We start from the raw sequence: 21,564 nt of genomic DNA on the forward strand, positions 1-21,564 counted from the left end.
GCAATGAAATGAAATTTCTCTCTGTTGGCTTTCAAGCTTAGTTATTAGTTCAGTTTAATTTGTATCCAGACATTGTCTTCTGAAAGTGATACACTTGAATTGCTTAAGTGAGAGAAATATGATTTGATGTGTTTTCTCTTGGACTTGCTGCTTGTCAGGATTATTGTAGTCTTAAAAAACAAGAAAGGCAACCATATCAAAGCCTTGCATTGATTTCAAAAAGTATATTAAAAAAAAAAAAAACACAAACATTTGGGATGCTTAACATTATCCTAAGACAAAAGCAAGTGAAGTGATATTAAGACTTGTGTTATCGTTTTGCTTACAGCATCTGACAGTTTTTGCAATCCAACTGCATATGAAGGAAAATGTAGTAATGAAATGAAGAAGAATTGAACCAGTAAATTTGCATGAAATTATTGCACAATAATGATCCAATGAAGGTATAAGTAAATGCCTCAGAAATGTCATGCAACTCCACTTTTGTCACAGAAGGACAAAAATAAAAATATACTTCTTCTGAGGTGCGGAGAAGGAAATAGCTGGCCCAGAATAAAAAGATGTAAGGTAGAAAGAGCTTCTATGTTAAAGCTCAGTCTTTGAGAAAAGCATGGGGAAGAGTAGGTGAGCATGCCTACAGAGTTTGTGGGTGCTGACCACTGTGTACCAGAAAGCCTTCTGGCATGTTGGAAAGGGCCAAGAGAGTGACAGGAAAGTGCAGGAAACACTGGACATCTGTAAGTCTGGGGAAGTTTTAGAGGGGTTTCAGAATTTAAAAAACAAACAAAAAGAAACTTCTTTAAAATTTTAAAAGTTAAAATCAGCCTAAGATTGAATCCAAGTTTTTAGTTGTGTCAAACATGCAGATAATGACCTGTACAGAAATCTGACTCGTAGCTGCTGTTTAGGATGGCATTTTTCATCCATTTTATTAACATTTTCTGGTACAGGCCTGAAAAATCAACATGGCAAATCTTCCAGATGTTATTCAGTGTTTGAAAAGAACAAAACAGAAAAACAATTTTTAAATGTGTTGGGTGCCAAAATGAAACGTGAGCCCAAGTGTAAAGCCTGTCAGTTTAGACAGGAGGCTGTGGGAGATTCAGGCACAAGAGCCTGTGCCCTCCATAGCTGGTACCACCGCTTAATCTGTTTCAGTTGCTATAAACAAAAAGAAACTTTAGTTCTCAGAACATAATGAGTGTCAAATCTAGAGCAACTTTTTTGTTAAGAATTGAAAACATATCAAGCATTCATATCTGTTAAGTTTGCAAGGTAGGAAAGATCTTAAGGATGAACTGGAATCATTTGAGTAAGAATATTGTATTCTTTGTATAGTATAGTAAGATTTTTGTATATAGTATAGTAAGATCTTTGTATAGTAAGAAAATTGATCAAGATCATTGGTGTTTCTCTGTCCAAAGATCCTCCATAGTTTCAGTTGTGACCACATAAGCTGGAAGAATTTTCTTCTTGATCACGTGAGCAGAGAAATGACTGAGATATTTGTCCAATGTTGTTAACAAAAGTTTGTTTAATGCAAAGTGGAATTCTGATCCGTAACTGCTTTAATCCGCATTCCTCAGTTTTCACCCGGCCGCGACCAACCACATACCACCACTCCAGTAACACACACTGATTATGGCAGTGCACCTGTCTTGGGTAGTTTTCCTGGCCAACTTTTTTGGTTTCTTTTCACTGATTTCTGTCTTCAGACCACAGTTATTTTTTTTTCATTACAAATATTCTTTGTCAAGGTAACATATTTCATTTAGAAAACGACTTTATACAGACTTACGTAAAAATACCTTTTTTTTAAAAAAAAAAAAAAAAGTTTGCTGTTAGTCTACTTAAGACCATCCTAAGTTTGGTCTGATAGAGAATAATGTTTTAAAATGATAATACTTTCAGTTTTTGTGGTAGTGCTACTGTGTCATTAAGAAATAAAAAGGAAAAGAAAATTGCCAAAATGACAAGCTATAAAAATGTGTGTTGGTTTTCTGATTACAGCTGCTAGAGCACACTTTATGTCATGAGGATTCTGATACACAAGCTGCAGAAGAAAGTTCTATAAAAGAATATACCTAAGACCTGCTTGCTGTAAAGGCAAATCCTTACTGTTGGAATTGCAGTGGATCTGGGATATAATCAGCTGTTATTCCTTAATAAGGAATAAGAAGGAATAAGGAATAATAAGGAATAACGTGTTAACAAATATAAAAGTAACTTTTCTTGGTCATTATTTACATGTTTACATTACATTCTTTTTGTGTTTTATATCAGTGTGTTCTATATCTCCAGTATGTTTACATAGACTAATAGAGATTTTATTCATTTTGTTAATCATTACCACTTTCCACTTAAGCTTCCTCTGAGTGAACTCAGCTGCTCTCCCACTTGATTCTGGAGTAGAGCCAAACTGCTCTTTCTTCTCATTTATTTTTAATGTATGGTGGCATGAAGTGTCCAGTAGCAGATGAACAACCTTTTTTATGAGTGGGTGGAGTATAAGCTCTAGTTTTATCTAAGGTCTTTTACTGTTTTATTTGATTTTCATTAATAGATGTGTTTATTTTTGGTATTATTCTATAGCTGATTACATACAGCACAAAATCATATTTAATAATAGTTTGGCAATGAAAAAAATGTGAATTCACATGTCTACTCAAATCCTTCTGAGGTAGAAAATGCAGCTGTTCTTAAGTTACAGAAGGTAGCATTTTAATAGGTCTTTTTGAAGTACACATACCTACTATGCTTACCATGTAAAGAAATATTGCTTGAATTTCTACAAAAGAGATAACATACTCCCAGTTAGAAAGTAAGTAGCATCCTTTACCATACATAGTACAATCATCAGATCATCAATTTGCTGTCTTAATTATGGCAGACTGATGTTGGCTTACCACATTCAAATTTTCTCTTAAATTTTGAGAGGGATTTCAGGCCTACTGCACAGGGATTCATAGAGTTTGGTTATTACTGGTTATTATTTTGGTTATTACTGAAGCTTCCCTTGTTTGACCTTTCTTTTCCCTTTACTTGCACACTTAAAAATTATGGATATTATTCTGTGTGTCATAAATTTCATTCCATGAATTAAGCCCTTAGTACCATATAAATAGCTCAGTTAGATAAATAAAAGTGAGTTCTGCCAAGCAGGAGAACCCATCCATGGAGGAGAGACCAGTGATGCTTTGTAGTTACGAAATCAGTTATGGAAACAGCTGCCAGGACAACTGATTTAGAATCTGTGTTTGATGGTTCTTTGAGATCCAAGTGCAGGTAATTCAGCTTCTCTGAACCTCAACGGAGGTGCTATCAACTGTGGAATTGGAAAAGAGAACCATTTTGTGCTGTGAGATATTCTTCCATGCAGAAAGAAGCATGTAAATAAAGTACAGTGTTTGAGAAATAGTGGTAGGTATTAGGAGGGGAACACGGATTGAAGTTAGACATAGTAGGGGAGACTTCTCACAGAAATAATTGTAAAAGATAAAATTACATATTATAAGCTAATGTCTGTATTTGAGTATGTTATTTCATTACCGATAGTAAGTGTACTACTTCTTAGTAATAACTAAAATTGATCACTCCAGAAATGTCCCTAAAGGGCAGAAAATGTAATTACTTACAGCCTGGATAATTATCTAAGTATTGATACATGTTGTGAGCATGTGTAGTCACAAGCTCTATAAAAAAACTGAATCATGCTTACTACCCTATGCCTAAAAAAGATCAAAGCTTTTTACGTACTAGTTCTATTATAAGGAAAAAGGATTTTGTCAATAATTGTTTAGAGAAATAAGGTGGAGCTCAGACAAGAGCCAATATCTACATAATGCTTTTGAAGAATTACCATTAATTATGTTTTATCTTAAAAATGTGCTCTGAAACTGCATAGATCTATAAATTGGAGTGAGAAAGAAAAGTGGCATTGGTTATCCCTTTGGACTCTAATTAATTTTACTGAGTGGAAAGAATTAATTTTTTAGAGTGAAAATAATGGAAATAATGTCAAAATAGTATATATTTCAAGACTTACAAAAATAGGGACTTATTTGAACAATATTTGAAATATTTAGGTACATTTTTATAGAATCATAGAATCCTTAGAGTTGGAAGAGACCTTCAAAGGTCATCTTGTCCAACTTTCCTGCAGTGAGCAGAGACACAACAGCTAGATGAGGTTGCCTAGGGCCAGGTCCAGCCTCGCCTTGAAAGTCTCCAGGGACAGGGAATCAACCACATCTCCGGGCAACCTATTCCAATGCCTCAACACTTTCACTTTAAAAGATTTTTTTCCATATATCTAATGTAAATCTACCCTCTTTGAGCTTGAAGCCATTTTCCCTTGTCCTATCACTGCAGATCCTGCTAAAAAGAGACTGTTTCCCCTTTCCTGTAGCTCTCTTTTAGATACTGAAAGGCTGCTATCAGGTCACATTGCAGCCTTCTCCAGGCTGAACAGCCCTAACTCTCTCAGCCTGTCCTTGAAGGAGAGGTGTTCCATTCCATGGATCATTTTTCTGGCCCTTCTGTGGATGCACTCCAACAGATCTGTGTCTCATCTGTACTCAGGATTCTACATCTGGACGTGTGTTCCATGTTTGACTAAGTCAGAGTTCCTAGAAATTCCAGATTTGTTTGTCCTTTATTAGAAGCTGATAAGTTGATATCAAATCCTTCCTTTTCACAAATTTTGTAGATATGTACAGTACTAGGCCATCTGTATTCTACTACTTGAGTCATCTTGGGTCTTACAGTTAAAAGAAAAAAAATGTAAAATATGTGGCACATTACTGTAGGAAGTTCGTTCACTTTAAAAAAAAACAAAAAACTTGAGTTGGAAGGACAGGAGAGTTTGTCATAGTAGAGAATGTCATTTTATATGCATAGTTTTCTTCAGTGTGTATAATTTGGGGTTTTTGAAGACTACTTTTTGTATTAGGAAAGTGTTCACTGGAATAGCAGATTTTATTTCCGATTTGTCATAATGTTTCTGGAGCACCTCCCCTACAAAGGCTGAGGGAGCTGGGCTTGTTCAGCCTGGAGAAGAGAAGACTGCAAGGAGAACTCATTGCAGCCTTACAGTATTTAAAAGGAGATTATAAAAAGGAGGGGAATCAACTTCGTACTCAAGTAGATGGTGATAAGACGGGGGAATCGTTTTAAGCTCAAGGAGAGAAGGTTTGGATTGGATCTTAGAGGAAAGTTCTTTACAGAGAGAGTGATGAGGTACTGGCACAGGCTGCCCAGAGAGGCTGTGGATGCTCCATCCCTGGAGGTGTTCAATGCCAGGTTGGATGGGGCCCTGGGCAGCCTAATCTAGTTCCAGATCTGGAGGTTGGTGGCCCTGCCTGTGGCTGGGAGGTTGGAACTTGATGATCCTTGAGGTCCCTTCTAACCCAAGTCATTCTATGATTCTCATTCCTGGTTGTTTCAGATGAGACTAGATCTAATATGCTGCTGTCTCTTTGAAAAATCAATATGGAGTAATGAACCTCCTTTTCAAAACAACAACAAAGGAAAAAGCACAGAGAAAAACACCTAAATCACATTTAGCTTTACTTTGAAATGTATGTAGTTTATTTATAGAAAAATGTGTGTGCATGTGTGTATTTACATGTGTAGAACACACACTACATAATCGCCTATATGTATGCACAGAAACACCTCAATGGGTCATGGACCAATTCCTCTTAGGTAAAGCTGTAATGTAAATGATGCTTCTTCAGTAGCAGCCCTTCTGGATTTGTCAGATTTGTGGAACTGTTAGATATAATGGAAGAATGCATCATTTTAGTGAGTGATGTCATCATTATTTATAACATAAACACCCACCCCTACCTCTGTGGTCTCTTGACATATGTTACTTGAATGATTTAGCTCCTGGAGTTCAGTAAAAGTATTTCCTTACTACTGTTAAAAGTGTGTCTCCAAGTCTTAACTGTATGGAATTCTCAGAGCTTGGATAATGTTCAATTTATCTTACTAAGACTAGGTACTTCAAAATGGATATTTGCCTGTTTTAGAACAGTGTATTTTGCATTGTGGCAGTCTTTTGCTACTTCAGAAAGTTGACAGAGGATAATGCTCTGACCTTTCTGAAAAAAACAACACAACAAAACAACAAAACTAAACACTAGAGAAAGGAGACATTTGATGATGCTATACTCCTTTTTACTGAATGTTTTTGCTTTCTTTTGCAACTTTTGCCAACTTTTGCAACTTTTGTACTGAGTGCATGAAGTGTCAGACTAACTCAAAATTCATCCTAAGGGTAGGTTAGCTCATGCAGGCAGCTCATTCATGGCCACCCATATAGATGTAGATACTGCATCTTTCCACTTCCCTTAAAAATTGAACTGGTGCTTTTCCTATTCTTTACTTTATTTTCAGGCTGGATGTTTTGGGTGAAATGCCAAGATCATAATTTATATTGTTGATTAGATTGAAGTCAAGAGAAGGGGTTTCTAAAGAAGTGTGTCAGAGTAACTTAAATATTTCATTAAAAATGTTTGTCTTCTAGCAGTATTAAATTTGGCCATGTAGTTTTACCCAAATGTATCAAACAGAACTTGAATGCAGGTGATTATTTTGAGCTCATTTGTATCATCTGCTGATTTACTAGCCTGAATAAAATATCTCTATGTGTGGGAATGACTTGGTTGGCTGTTTCTTGATGCCAGACTGGAGGAACTGTGGGACAGATTTGAGTTCATCTGTATTGTATGAATACTCTTCTATACCTCCATATAAATTGGCTAGGAAGTTGAAATTCAGATGGGTAGAGCTCCAGATTTCTAGAGCTGCAGTTTTTTCAAAGATAGATCTTATATCTGTTACACTCAGATTTCATTGTCCAGTAACAGTCCTATTTCCTTAACTGGTCTGAGAGAGGTCTTACAGTTAACTTTCTGATTTGTGAGAAAAGATTAAGGGATAATTTCTTTTTAATCTATTCTTGTGTGTCTGGAAGTTGGGGGTAAACACTAACAAGCCAACTTAACAACAAAAGTGCCTGTGATTAATCCCCTGTTCTTTGATCTTCCTGTGACTTTGGAGACAGAGTTACAGCTGTCAAATTTTCTTCAGTCAAACCAAACTTGACTTTGTCCCTCCAGCTTCTTAAAATGGATGATAGTGAAAAATAAAACTTAAGACATGTTATTAGTAGCTCCATTTTACGAAGTCCAGAAGGCCAAGTGATTGAAATTGGAGAATTTAGAGGCATCTTGGCTTGCATATTGCATGAATTCCTGCTTCTTTCACAGTATTAGGATAAATGTTATTACTTGTTCATTTGGGACATAAGGAAAAATTCTAAGGCATTTCAAGGTTTAGAAATGAATCATTAAAAATTCTATGTAACAAGAACACGAATGATTGCACACTCAGAATAGCAGACTTGCAGTGCTTGAAGGAATCTCAAGAAATCATTAGGTACATAAAATAGGAAAGACTAACTACAGCTTTCTTGAAGAATCTTTGAACACTGGAAAGACTTTTTCTTTATTTTGTAAAGATTCTTTTCCTAAAAGTCCTAAAGAAAAGCCACAACCACAGACCTTTTAGGGATTTACTGGTATTTATCACAAGAGTGATAAGGGTCTGTTTATAACGTGACTGCCCTTTTATTTGATGTTGAGTGCATATTGGCATAGACCCCAGATGCTGACTGAAACTCTACATGTGAAACCAAATAATGACTCCAGATAGGGATAATATATCAGTTCTTGGACACTGATGGTGGTAATTCTGTGTCATTTAGATAGTTGATAACAGCACTACAGCAAGAGATAAATGATTAGCTTAAGTCATGAAATGAGGTATGTGTGTTTTTTACTTGGTAGGTATGTGAGAATTACAGTTAATTTTTATTTAATGCACATCTGTAATTTAGGCAATGATTTCAAATAATGGATTTAGTAAAACAGGAAGAGAAGAAGGTATTCTAAACCCATTGCTAAAGCTATCTTTCATTATCCTTCAGTATTTCGGGGCATGTGGGGACAAGAGAAGTAGGTCTTACAAGGGATATTTTTGAGTAAGATATCACAGAATTGCAGGGGTTGGAGGAGACTTCAGCCTGCTAAAGCAGGTTTCCTATAATAGGTTGTGTGTAAGCATCCAGACAAGTAATGAATATCTCAATAGGAGAGTCTTCAACCTGTTTGCCCTGTCTGGGCAACCTGTTTCAGTGCTCCATCACCCTTACTGTGAAGAAGTTCTTCCACATGTTTATATGGAACTTCCTTTGTTCAAATTTTAGGCCATTACTCCTTGTCCTATTGCTATGCACCATCAGGAGGAGCCTGGCCTCATCCGTTTGCCTCCCACCTCCCTTTAGATATTTACAAGCATAAATCAGGTCTCCCTTCAGTCATCTTTTCCCTAGGCTGAACAGACCCAGGTTACTCAGCCTTTTCTCAGGAGGGAGATGTTCCAGGCTCTTTGTCATCTTTGTGGCCCTCTGCTGGACTCTAAAAGATTCCTGGTTGTTTTTTTGTTTTTTTTTTGTTTTTTTAACTGGGCAGTACAGGTTTTTTTTGAACTGGATACAATATCTTGAATGTGTCCTCACCAGGGCAGAGAAGAGGGGCAGGATCACCTCCCTTGACCTACTGGCCGTGCTCTTTTTAATGCATCCCAGAATACCATTGGCTTTCTTGGCTAAAGAGACACTCTCCTGGCCAACTCACAGAACACCTAGATCCTTACCCTCTCATCATTCTGTAGTGAGTTTCCAGACAATTTTTGTCTTCATAGGATGATCTCTCTTCCATTTCCAAACCTGATTTGAAGGGGAGGGTGGAGAAAATGTCTATCCTTTCTTCCTATTTAGTAGGCAAAGGCCTTTGAGGCTTCTTCTGCTAAGCTTTTGTACACATGCTAATATCCAAGAGAAAGGATTAAAAGCTTCCTCTTCCCCCCTGAATCCTCCTCCCTTCTGGGTAAATCTCTGTCTGGTTATTGTTCATGAAGAGATAGTTAACAATTATCTGTCTTAATCCAATCTCTTATCTGCGAGAGATCAAGATGCATCTTAGGATGCTGTCTGATTATCCCACATCTGTCTGTGAGGGAGGTCTTGCAGCCTGCTCTTGAGCAGCTGGGTTTTGCAGCTGTCAAGTGATAGCACCTCCAGTCTGATTTAATACGTCAATTTCTATCCTCCTCAGTTCCAACTTTGCCTTCCAGTATTAACTGATTTTTATATAATTCTGAAATGATGAGCAAAATCATGTCTAAAATATTCATCACTTGTTCCTTAATGGAGGCAGATGTACTTAATGAAAGCATTGAGCCTGAGGTAATGAGGTCATTAATGAGATAGAAAATCAATCCTTTGCCATACAAGCTGCCTACTTGCATATACTTGGAGTATAAGACCAGAATATTTTATATGCCTTTTACTGCCTGTTAAATGATTTGTTCTGCTGGTAGTTGGTCATTTTTTACAGTAAGAGTGTATATTTATATGAATTTGAATGAGTTTGTACAAAGAGAGTAGTTAAAATGTATGATAAAAATTGAAATTATGCCAGGAACAAATGTTCTTAACAAGGTATATTACCTTCCTGACATTTTTTTATAGATCCTTACTTCTCCTGTAGCATGGTTAAATCAAGTTTTAGCAACACAGTCTGAAAGTCTGTCTGCATTTGATGAAAGGCAGAATATCCTGTGAGAGGCATAGAAAAATTGCAGTGAAAGAAGCACTATGGAAGAAAAAGCAGGTTCAAACAATTCTTTCAGCCACTCGTACTATCACAGGAAAGTACTTTTTGGAAGTAAGACAAAAGTTTTGGAATTAACTGTTTGCTTCAGGTCTTGAAAAAAAAAATCCCATTTTATATAAAGATAATAAGAAGTAATTATAGCTTTTTAGCTGTTTATGCTTCTCTGGTGGCTATTGATACATGACAAGGCAACATTAATCTTGGCTCTCTGGCAGCTGGTAGAAGAGAACTGCAGATGGGCATACAGAGGCTGCAAAGGAAGCACAGAAATACACACACTGGAAAAGGTGGAAAGGTCAAGTTTAACATTCAAATCCTGTTCATGACTAACTTAAAATATTACCCTTCAGCTGCTAAAGGCTGGATTTCAGCAGCAAATTTGACCAGACAGACCACACAATGAAGTCATCAGCGCTGAGACCCACCGGCTTGAAAAAACAACAACCCCTGGTGTTAAGACAAATGCTTTGAAGAGTGGTTGATATTAATCAGGTGCTGCTACTGGTTTGGAGTTCCTTAGTCATTCTGTATGAAGAAAAACTGATAAAGGATATAATAACATTACAAAGCCAAGACAGTTTTGTAACACAAGAAGCCTACTTAGGGGGAATTGGTCAGGGTCCATTTTGAAATTCCTGAAGCCAACTTCGTCTCTGGGTTAACTCCTTTGAAGTCACTGGGGTTACAGAAGGAATTAATTTGGTCCTTTGGCTCAGCAGAGATGTGAATAGTGATTCTGCTTGCTGTGTTGGAGGTTTATCGTTTCAGCATGGTTTCCTCAGAGAAGCTCCCAGGACAGCCCATTGCATTCCCACTGTGGGCAGCCCTGGCCTTTCCCACCCTGCGTTCTCTTCTGTTTCTTAATTGCTGTATCAACAGCTGAGCAATTTTGTTATATTTTTATTTTTTAAAACTATTTTGTACTATCTAAATATCTTTCTTTTCAATGTTTGTCTGTAACTATATTTGGTAACTTGAATAGAATTGCTAACATATCTAAGCTGAGTGTGGCCTCGGCTCACTGAGAGAAGTTAAAATTTGATGTGCTTGGCTCTGTTTAAACTGCAAGTACAGCCATCATTATAATGCATTCTCTGTATAGCTGGGATAGACAGAAAATGAAAAATGCCCATGATCACTGTAGTATTTCCCTTTCCAATTTCCAGGGCTCCCTTCATGTGATAAGTGGATGAGGGAACTGATGCCTTTGAAAATTAATCCAGAACAAACATGTTCAGCTAAATGTAAATGGGGCAGTTGTCCCCCAGCAGCTGAAGACAGAGATGGCTGGAAGTGGCCATCAGCACTGGAAATAGTGCTGGTGGTGCTCTGCCTTCTGTGGCTGCACTGCCCACTGAAAACTGGATAAGAATCACCAACCACTGCTACCTTTGTGCATATTTTGTATGCATTTGGAAGGCTGCTGAGTTTTGTGTATCTCATCTCTGTCAATGGTTGATAGGAGGGGTCCTGCTTCAAAGATCCATATCCTCTAAGCAGTACTCTAATGACCTGAATGGATTTTAATGGAGTCCTGTGCATGTCTGTTCTCAGGGATGCATGCACATGTTGAGGCCTGGCTAAACATTTTGGCTATCCTTGTATACATGAATGACCGTGACCCGGAGGCATTAGCAGAGTTTTTGTCTGGTTCCATCCTCAGAGAGAGATTTTTGAAATGCCTATGATGAGCAGAAATCATTGATTATTTGAGGGCTGGTTCTGTTTGTGAAGTGAATTGAGGTGTAGTGAAAATAAAGCAGTATTGGTGTATAGTGTCTCTATTCAACTTTCTCTAGAGATTTGAAACATGGAAATACGTAACAGCATGTTTTTCCCTGCTAAATATTGTATACGACTAAGGGAAAAAGGAAAAAAAAAATATTGTATGGATGTCTTTCAAAACTGGGAAATGCATTTATTGAAAATGAGTTAGATCGTTTTTTTCAACTTTTTCTCTCCAGCTCTCCCTTTGTCTTTTCTTCAAGTTTGCAGGAGAGCGTTTTCACTCAGTGGCTAAGGAAATGATACGTACAACTATCTGTGGATGGGCTATATACGTAGGGCCAGACCAACAGTGCAGTCTATAAATTGTTGCCATATTTTATGGGTTGGGAAGTAGGGAGACTGAAAGTAAGACAATGTGAAACTGCGGAGAAAATACTGTTTCTTGCAAGGTAACATTTTTTCCCCCATAGAAGAACACTTTAAAATAGAAGAGACTGATATCTAAGTATTCTTTCTTAAGACATATTTTGTTGTAGGACACTTAATTCTGTCAGAGTACTTTGGATTACAATCCTGTTGCTAATGTGAGGCTTCCTCTGAGAAGCTTACATCTTTCTCCTTAAAGAAAATATCATCTGGCTCTAGTTCATATCAGCTACAAGTCTTGATGTTGGTGAGAATGAATGGCAGTGGAATAACTCTCAGTGTTGAGAAAAGTGACATTGCTTGAGAATGTAACTTCTCTTCCCTTCCATTTAAAACTGAGATGAAACAACAAAAATGACCTAGTGACACAGGGAATTATGTGTCATCCATCTGTAATCAAGAATTAATCGTAAAAATCTTAGCCACACATTTTCAGTTTGATTTTTATTTGTGTTTCTCCAGGAAGTGGCAAATGGGTCCTTGTTCTGCAATTTTAATTTTCATTTGATTTTTTTAGTCTGGTCCAATTCCAGTCCTGTGCCTGGCAATTGTTACCTTTTGGCTTAGTGCCTTAACACTAAGGTTTTATTCATACATCTGTGTCCTAGATTTTCCTCATTTGATCTCCAGCTTTATAACATATGTGATATTCTTTTACTTAATACAGAGCAGAAGAAAACTTTTGATTATAGTGAAGGATGTTGGTAAACTGAAGCCATTGTCACTGTTTCTGTCAGATATTTCTGACAATAGTGTATAGGTTAGTGGGTAGTTGAGTCTTACAAATATTGGAGTTTAGAAAATGTGTTCCTTAAAGCACATTTCTGTGACGTCTGAAAAGTACAGCAGATGTTACTGGGAGCAATGAAATATTGTTCTATTGTTTGATGCCAGGTGGAACACCTAGAGGCCTAATTTATGCAACCAGAATTGATCTTTCTGTTCTATAACTTTTCTTGCCACGATATGTAATGACTGTATAACTTCTTTTGGAGTGGGATATCAACTATTCATGGGGCATAATAGAAAGATCCTGCAGCTGTTTCCTTTTTTTATATAAGCATTTTTCTTTTTTGTGAGAACAAATGGCTGCTGTCTCACCTTTTTCAAACTGGACAGGTATGAAATGTACAATAAAGGTTTATTTTATTTTTTCATGAAAAAGTAACTAATATGCAAAAAGAGAGAAATGGAGGATGGTTAATTTGAGCAAGATAACTATGCAAGAAAGAAGGTCTGATGTTTTAAAAAAGCTTGTTAATCTTTCTACGTTGCTAGCATGTGCTTTTGCGAACTTCAGATAGTAGAAATTGTTCTCCCTTTCATGTAGTAAGTATTTGATCTGTGAATCTGAAATAAATTTATATGGGCACTTAATTTTGAACACCAAGTAGGATTACACATGTGCACGAAGCTCACTGGGTGTATGGTTGATTATGGAGTTTTATGCAGTGCTGTGATCTCCTTCAGCCTACTTTGTGCGAGTAATCATTTATCCTTCCTTGAGAATGTGTCTCTGCATGGTGGTCTCATGTTCAGAACCTGAATCCTTCACTTGCCAGTTTAATAAATCTTTCTTGACTCAAAAGTGCAAGAAGGACAGTGCTAATTTGAAGTATATGAGAATGATCACAAATAAAAGGTTAAGAGGTTGTTTCTAGAACCAGACAAGCTCTGTATCCTTTGATTTTTAATGTCTGAGTGCATCCCTGATGAAAACCAAAACATTTGTATTATCTTTTTGTGGCCATCTAGCAGTTAATAAAACATGCATGTCCTCTCCTGCGTGGCCTGTGCATTGCCAAGGGAGAGGCTGAATTCTCTCCGCGAGATCTGCTCTGCTCTGTTGTGAGAAATTTCTCTTGCTTGAGTGAAGTTGGTGTTGTGCATTTGGGCCCCATTAGTGGCTGGTGGTACCATGGGGAGCTGGCGAAGGGCTGAACATCCTGGGCTGCTCTCGGACCTAGCAGTGCTGGCAGTGAGACCAGCTGGTGTCCTTACACTAGCCCTGAGACTCAGGACGTAGGCTCCTGGACAGGCTGGGGACAGCAGGCCATCAGATGGCAACTGGAAGACCTTGCCCATCTGCTGGTAAGTGCTGCCCAAGGAGCTGTAGCTTACACATTTTGCTGGTGGAGAGACACCACATACCCAAACATTGAATTGGATGTGCCAAATACAATATGGTGAGCAGTTGCCAAACCCTTCTGAAGCAAACAGAGTTGAGTGATTCTAAGAGAAGCGTTGAGACAAGGAAGATGACAGTAAGAAGTCCAGGCAGATTATACTTCAGCATATTCAAGTTCCAAATAATCCCAAATTCCCATTGGTGCTGTTCAGTTTAGTATGTTCTTCCAAAAATTGTAGATTCTTTTGATGACTTTGGATAAGTGGCAAAAATATGCCACAGTAGATATGAAAACAAGTATGCAAAATCTCCTTATTTACAACATAAGCAGAATAAAGTAGGAAAAGATCTAGAAAATGACTTCAGTGCATAGCGAATGTTTTTCCTATCTGTGGAAGGTAAAGGAATATTTATTTCTATATAACCTTACCCAACAGCCCTTTCGTATAAATGAAGGGAAATGCACAGGCTGAAGCAGAGAGCAGTGGCCTGCTGTGGTCAGAAGTGACAATTATCCATTGATGTTTAAAGACCTAAATGCTGGTGGTTATTAGGAAACATCAGTGAGTGACATCTGAAACAAAGTGGGGATTGAGAGTTCTATAGGTTCTTGTAAGGCCCAAGAGAAATTATCTGGCAGGATTTTCTTTTTGTTTTTGAAAAATGTATATATCTCTGTATGTTTTAAATTAGATGTGCTGTCTATAGTAGGCACGCAGAGTATTTTTGAAATTAAGATTCTAATAAAATGATACTGATGTAGGCATTTTTTAGACTAATTCAGTTATCACTGAGAGGCCATCTCAGAGCTGGGTTTGCAGTGCTGCTGCAGGCCTTGGCGAGATGGACCACTTCTCAAAGGAGCTAAGCAGAGCTGAGCTGAAAGACTGATGCCGACCGGATGCTAAGCACTTGAAAATCTGTCCATGGTTGACTGCACTAATACTTAATTAGGTTCTAGCATGTCTCAAGGTCAAACATTTATATATGTATGAAGGCATGAGCTCTGCAGTCTCTGTTTTCTGAGTAGGAACTGTTGTCTCCATTCACATGTAAACTATGCAGACAGTAGCATTCCTTACATTGTATGAAGCATTAATGCGCTCTCCCTTACTGCTTCAGGATAAATACATACCCCAGATTCAAGTTGCAGCAGGTATTTTAAAAAACAAAATAGTCATTGAAATCACATTTATTGAGTGCATTCACACGTCGTCTTCTGAAGGCTGAGTGAAAGTTGAGTTAAAGGCTGTTGTAAGAAAAATCTGTGCTTCCTCTTGAAACTAGAGTGAAAAATGACAGTTGCCTATTTCTGTCTATTACTTTAGTGTTCTCAACAATGGTTTGTGTTTTTAGTCGAGCTTTATGTTGAAGTTTTTCCAAGTTGCTTTTATGATGATCTTTTTACACGCGTGCTCTGTGGAATTTTTTGTTTTGGGTTATATATTATTAGACAAGTGATGGAAGGAATTTAGATAAACATTTCTCCAGACAAGAAAAAATGGTGAAGAGATAATTGCTATTCTTGCTTAAGATTTATAAAGAAGTGTAATTGTGTGAATCTGCTCTATCCAGACTGAGGAGCAGTGAATCTCAGCAGACATTCATAAAATGTTTCCTTTGCTGTGTCTCATTTTAGAGTGCATAGGGATATTGTACTTCCCTGTGCAGAAGCATTTTAATACTCACTACTTTCCTTTCAAAGTTATTATTGTTTCTCGTAAGTCAGAACTTCAGCATCTTGAGGAAACAAAATCAAGTAAGGCAACAGCAATGAAATGAACAAAAGAATACTTAATTATCTATAGAAGCCAAAGTGGAGTATCAGAGGGAATTCATTCTGCATTTCTTCTCTCTCAAGATACCATGGATTTGTGTGGAATTCCAGTGTTGGAATTGCAGTATTAAAATGAAGTTGTCAAAATCTAGTTTTATTTATGTGTAGTATCTTGATGAGAACCTCTTGAAGTGTGGAGTAGTCTATTTTTTTAAATAGTCTTTCATTTATGAGATGTTTAGAAATGTATTTTGTGGAGACTTTTTTGTTCTGTTCTGTTGCCTTATATGGTTCTTTTGTAGCTATATGCTAGATTGAAATCTCAGACTATACTTTGGTTGTAACCAAAAAGGAATGGCTGCTTATCTTGTCTGGAACCGACAAACTGTTCTCTAGCTTAGTGCATGTTTTTTAGGAGAAGCTATTAATCTTGTTTCTGTTCAGCTCCACGCTTGCCTAGTGGCTTTTCCTGGACCCAGTTTTGTGCTCAGCTGCTCACACGCGATCCCTGCCCAGATCGGTGGGAGCTGTGTGAGTCTGAACTGGGTGCTGAACCACACGTGCTCTGTTTCTTTTTTTTTTTTGTGTGTGTGTGGTTTTTAGTCATTTTGTTAGAGAAGAACTTCAACCTTTTCCTCATGACACAGTTATTTCTTACGCCTTTTAACAAATGTTTTGACTGTTCTCACTTAAAATCTTGAAGTATGATGGTAAGAAATATCTTCTTCTAAAGGATAGGAGTTTCAGAACTGTACTGTAATACTGTATAATATCTCGTGACACGCTTTTATGAAGGGTTTTTTTTTTTCAAATTGCCACTATCACTGAGTTTATCTACTGAAAGGTAAAATCTCGTGAGAGTAATTTTCTCTCATTATGAGATAAAATCAACTTCAGATTATTTGGAATTGAATGAAGACGCTTCTAGCCTGTCCCAAGTCCAAATTCAGGAAAAAAAGGTTTGTTTTTGCAAAGCTGGAAGGTACACCCTTACTCATCTTAACAAAATAGGGTCTTGTATTGCATGATTTTTTCTTTATTCTGCCCTCTGGAAAAAGGAGTTTCTCCTGAAGATTGATCCTACAGTAATTCTGAATTCGCTTCATTTAAGGCATTTGTGCCTGCCAAGACCTTGTAACAAAAATTAATCTCTAAAACTGTACTGTCAGACTTCTTATTCATGTTGTTACTATTCATTCATCTTCCAGGCTCTTTTTGTAGTAGGCTTCAGAGTCCTGGCAAATTTGTCTGTGCTGTCCTGATAAAATAAAACAAGCAAATGAACAAATGAAAGCCATTTGATCTTAAAACAGAGGTTAAGGAAGAGCACAGCGGATCACAGTATGCTGTGAAGTATTCACATTTTGGTCATCTTCACTTTGTCCTGCACAGAAGAGGAGGATTTGCAGCCTAAGGGATACAGCCCTATCCTTGTGCCAACATGCAAAGCATAAGGGAAAACACGAGCCAAGCAGTATATTCAGAACTGCAAACTGCACCTCAATTTCCTCTGATGTTTGTGGAAACCAACAGGAGTTCCATCGCTCTTACTTCACCCTTTGTCAGTGATAGCTATTCTTGTTAAGAGAATATTAGCCAGGGCCTGCAGGGTGAAAAGCATCCAACTCCTTTCACAGATCAGGCTACAGAAAAGACTTTGGCCTCAGAATTATCCTTGATTTTCTGAAAATTGGTGTGCTTTAAGGTGTTACCGACCCTCTTTAACCAGCAAATACTTGTGCTGAGAGTTTGCATGAAAATGCAGAAGTTGGCACGTTGACCCTAATTAACTGGATCCAGTCCATAGTCTTCACGTCACTTGGCCTTATTAAACATGTGTGCATCTGTGAAAAATCCCCATACTAATTCCTTGTTCTAACCAATGTCTAAATTTTTCAGACAGAACAAGTAATAAATTAGACTGAGGAACCAGTACTGACTAATGAGATAACTGTTAGATTGCCTGTATGTAGTGATGAGTGAATTATGATTCACGGGGTGGTAAGTCTGTCTTGCTGATGCAACGTGAGGTTGCTGCTAAAAGAAGAAAAGAAAAAAAACCTTGAATAAATCTCGCTACAGATAACCAATAACCAAACCGCTTTTCTGTGTAAAGGTTTTATCTTCTCAACAATCTGCTAAACAAGATTTGTGTGTAAATCTTTGTATTTGGTCACTATGAGTGTAGGGGAGAAGAACTCAACAGAATATAAAATGCATGAAAAATGGTGTGGGTTCATGGGGAACAGTTGAGTAATGTTGTCTGGCAGTGCTGGTAGCTGATGCTATGTCATGAGAATATTTTGAAGAAAAATAATTTGTAGCTGTGTTAACTTCCATATTTTTTATCCTTCGTCCTAATATAGTAAATGTTAGTTATTGTAGAAACATTGCACTGTAATGTAACCCTCTAGTATATGTTTTACTCTAACAAATGATATGTTGCAGGCATTCTGTTATGGTCACATAAGTAAATGATAATGATTTTCAAATTTAAATTCTGTTTTCAAAGTTTAATTCAATTAAGGAGCAAGTTTGGAGTAGATTGAAGAAAAATAATGTATATGTGTCTGGTGTCCCATTGCAAATGGCTGATTTGTAAGGAGTCCTGAAGGAACTAGGCATGCATTCTCTGGTGTTTAGTATTTCAGATCCTGAATAAGGATGAACCCAGTCTAGTTGCACAGTGTTTGTTCAACTTCCAGCTGATAGCTGTTATTTCATTTCCTTACAGCATTAAGAATTTGTCCTTTTCAGATTTGATGCCATGTCCACCTTGATGGGTATCGTACATGCAATTTCAGTGCTCTGCCAAAATCAACAAAAATCTGATAAATTGTTCTCTAGTCCTAGTGCTAATCTGTCATATTTAAGATATATTAGTGTTGCTCAAGCCTTAGTTACATTAATTTTCTTCATTTGGACACATTTATTACAAGGTTTTGTGTTCTTTGTTGCAAGGGTTTGAAAAGTTTCTGAAGACTGACGTAAAATTCCAAATAGAATTTTGGAAGAACATCTGTTAAATCCTGAGCAGGATGGCAGTGTAATCTTGTGGTGCTTTTGTTTATGCTTGCATAAGTCTAGGTGTGAAACTCAATTGGAAGAGTGGCCAAACTGTTTTGCAATGAACTGCTGGCTCCTGTAAAGCTCAGAACGCATGCTTCTCTCTGCTGCAGAGTGTGCAGAAAGTGGGGTCCAGAGGCTAATATCCACCACAATTAAATTTTTCTCTCTCCATGCATTTTTTTCTCCCTATAGCAAGCACTTAGAAACTTCTTGCAAGATAAATGAACTGTGATGGAAAAGGGAAGCTGAATGCTTTCCAGGATTTAAAGAAGAGGTATACTATTTCAAATTTAAGGAACTCTTTCTGAAAGAGAGAAAAGGGTGTGCTGTGAAAGGCTGTTGACTAAAATACTTCACATGTTATTGCCTGAAGTCCAGGTGGAAGTCTTTTCTTCAGTTTGCAGAAGAATATAGAACAGATTTAATGTAGAGCTCTGCAGAGTCTCTGTGTTAGCAGTATACAGCCTAGAGACATAGGTCAACAGAGGTTATTTGAAGGATGGAGACAACCAGATATATCAATCAGAATGTTTGCTTACCAGCTCTATAATATTGAGTAGCAGGATGGAAAAATCCAGTTTGCCCTCATTTAGAAAGCAGTGCCAAGTTCTGCTTGCTCTCTGATGGTGGTGTGAAATTGGTGCCCTTGGAAAAAGCATCCCACGCTGTCCTCAGAGTTTTGCGATTTGTAGCTGCTGCTTGAGGATAGGAAAGCAACAGACCTTGACTGTGGCACATGCCCTTCTAATACTTTGCAAACTTGCAAAACTTTTTGCTCCTGGTGATTTGCAAAGGAACCTAAGTTCTGAATTGTGTTGACTCAGGGCTTTGCTCAGAATTACTGTAAGAGCACAGCAGGCCAAGAGATACAGAATCCAGGTTGTCTTGTGCTGCTTCCAAAAGCATTGCCTTCAGAAAAGCTGAGGGAAGCAATCTCTGTAAAATGGAAAAGGACAGTGGGAATGTGTAAAATGTGATTAAACTCAAAAGAAGAACGTATTTCAGAAAGAATCACTTCTTTAATGTAATGGTAAAAGGACTTGTCATCTGCTCTCAGAGGAGCAGCTAGATGGATGGTCGCTATCGGGCTGAGTTGACTTCCGTCTGCTCTCCTTCGCTTCTCTCTGGGTTAAAGCAGAAAAGGGAGGACGTGCTCCCAGAACCAAAGGCAGACACCAGATCCATTTCTAGCCTTGTTTTCCCTTTTCAAATCTGCCCACTAGCCACTGGGTTGCTTTAAACTTGTGCTGCATCTTTTTATGTGAAAAGTGTACAGACTCCCTGGCTGATGCATGAGTACTGACTTTAATTTAGGTCAAGTAAGGGTTTCTTATTAATGTGAAGGGAACAGCTTTAATCACTTGGCTGATTTGCGATCAGAAATCTTTGCTTCAGTCAACACAGATTTTGTTGACAGAAAAATAAGTGGCAAAGGAACAGTCTGTTTCTGCCAGACCTAACTGAAATAGCAGTAAAGAGGACAGTGAACACAGTTTGCCTGGGTGAACTGACAGATTATTACAGGGTTGAACAGGAATGGATTGGATACATGGCTTACTTTAAACTAGTGCAGGATAATAGTAGTTTCCCTTTCCTAGTTTTTTAAAATATTATTTAAAATGATAATGGTAATTAATATAATTTTTTAATGTAGCAATAGTACTGCATGCAGGTAAAAACACAAAATATTTCTGAAATATATCCAGGGACCAGATAGCATAGAAGTGTGACTTTTAGATGATGGTTACTTGAAATTTCACAATCACACAGATTTGTTTCTGCACACTGATTTCATTATTTTATAGCCTTGAACGTTTTTTTAAATTCCAGCACTTAGAAAATTGGAGCACAGGAGTTACCAAAGACAGGACTAAAAGAAATGATTAAAACAAAACTACTGATCTTACTGCACATTGTGTGACAGAGGTTTGCTGATAAACTGGAGCAAGAAGCTGTGATTGAAAACAGATTTTTGCCGCAGATAATAATGTACATCATATGTCTGTGGCTAACAGCATGGCTTGGATGCCATGGGAGGATGTGGTGCATGTTTACTGTAAAGAAGGCAGTCACTGCTAGAATTAACAGACAATTTCTGATCATACCACAGATTTTATGAATGACTTTATGAATGCTGATTTTCCAGACTTAATAATACCTGCATTGCTTTGCTTTTGAATTAGGTCTAAAAAGGGACCTTTCCTGATGTAGCTGGAAATCTTCTAACATAATGAACCATCTAATGAAATTCTCCAAGCGCTTCATGAGTTGAACTCCAAAACATGGCCATCCTTTATTAGCTTTTGCCACGTTACAGTTTTCAAGCAATGATGGCAGTGCATTCTGGAAACGTCATAGACTCTGTCCGTGCATTGCCATTTAAGAACCATGTGCAAGGTCATTTTGGGGTATGTCCTGCTATAGAGATAGAGGAAGCTGTCTGCCTGTCTTTGGATATATTCTCCAGTTAATCAACGAAAGTATGAAATTATTTCATTTCTGAAAGTTTTTGAGACATTTTCAGAAGCAGCTGCTGAGCAGATGTTAGAATATTGAATTACATATTTTAATGAACAAATTTGTTCTATAGGTTCCATAGGACTGTTGTCTCAAAATATTTGTGTTGAAAGGCTTTTTTGGTAATTTCCAATCTGAGACCTTTCTTCAGGCTGATGTTCATTTAAAAATGA

At 37.5% G+C, this 21,564-nt stretch overlaps 1 protein-coding gene across 12 annotated transcripts in view; it reads left to right on the plus strand.

The window, feature by feature from the left end:
- FHOD3 (formin homology 2 domain containing 3) overlaps nucleotides 1-21,564 on the plus strand; it is a 367,457-nt gene that overhangs the window by 109,074 nt on the left and 236,819 nt on the right. The window lies entirely within an intron of this gene.

The sequence above is a fragment of the Phasianus colchicus genome, chromosome 3 (assembly GCF_987193195.1).
Source record: "Phasianus colchicus chromosome 3, bPhaCol1.hap1.1, whole genome shotgun sequence".
NCBI lineage: Eukaryota > Metazoa > Chordata > Aves > Galliformes > Phasianidae > Phasianus > Phasianus colchicus.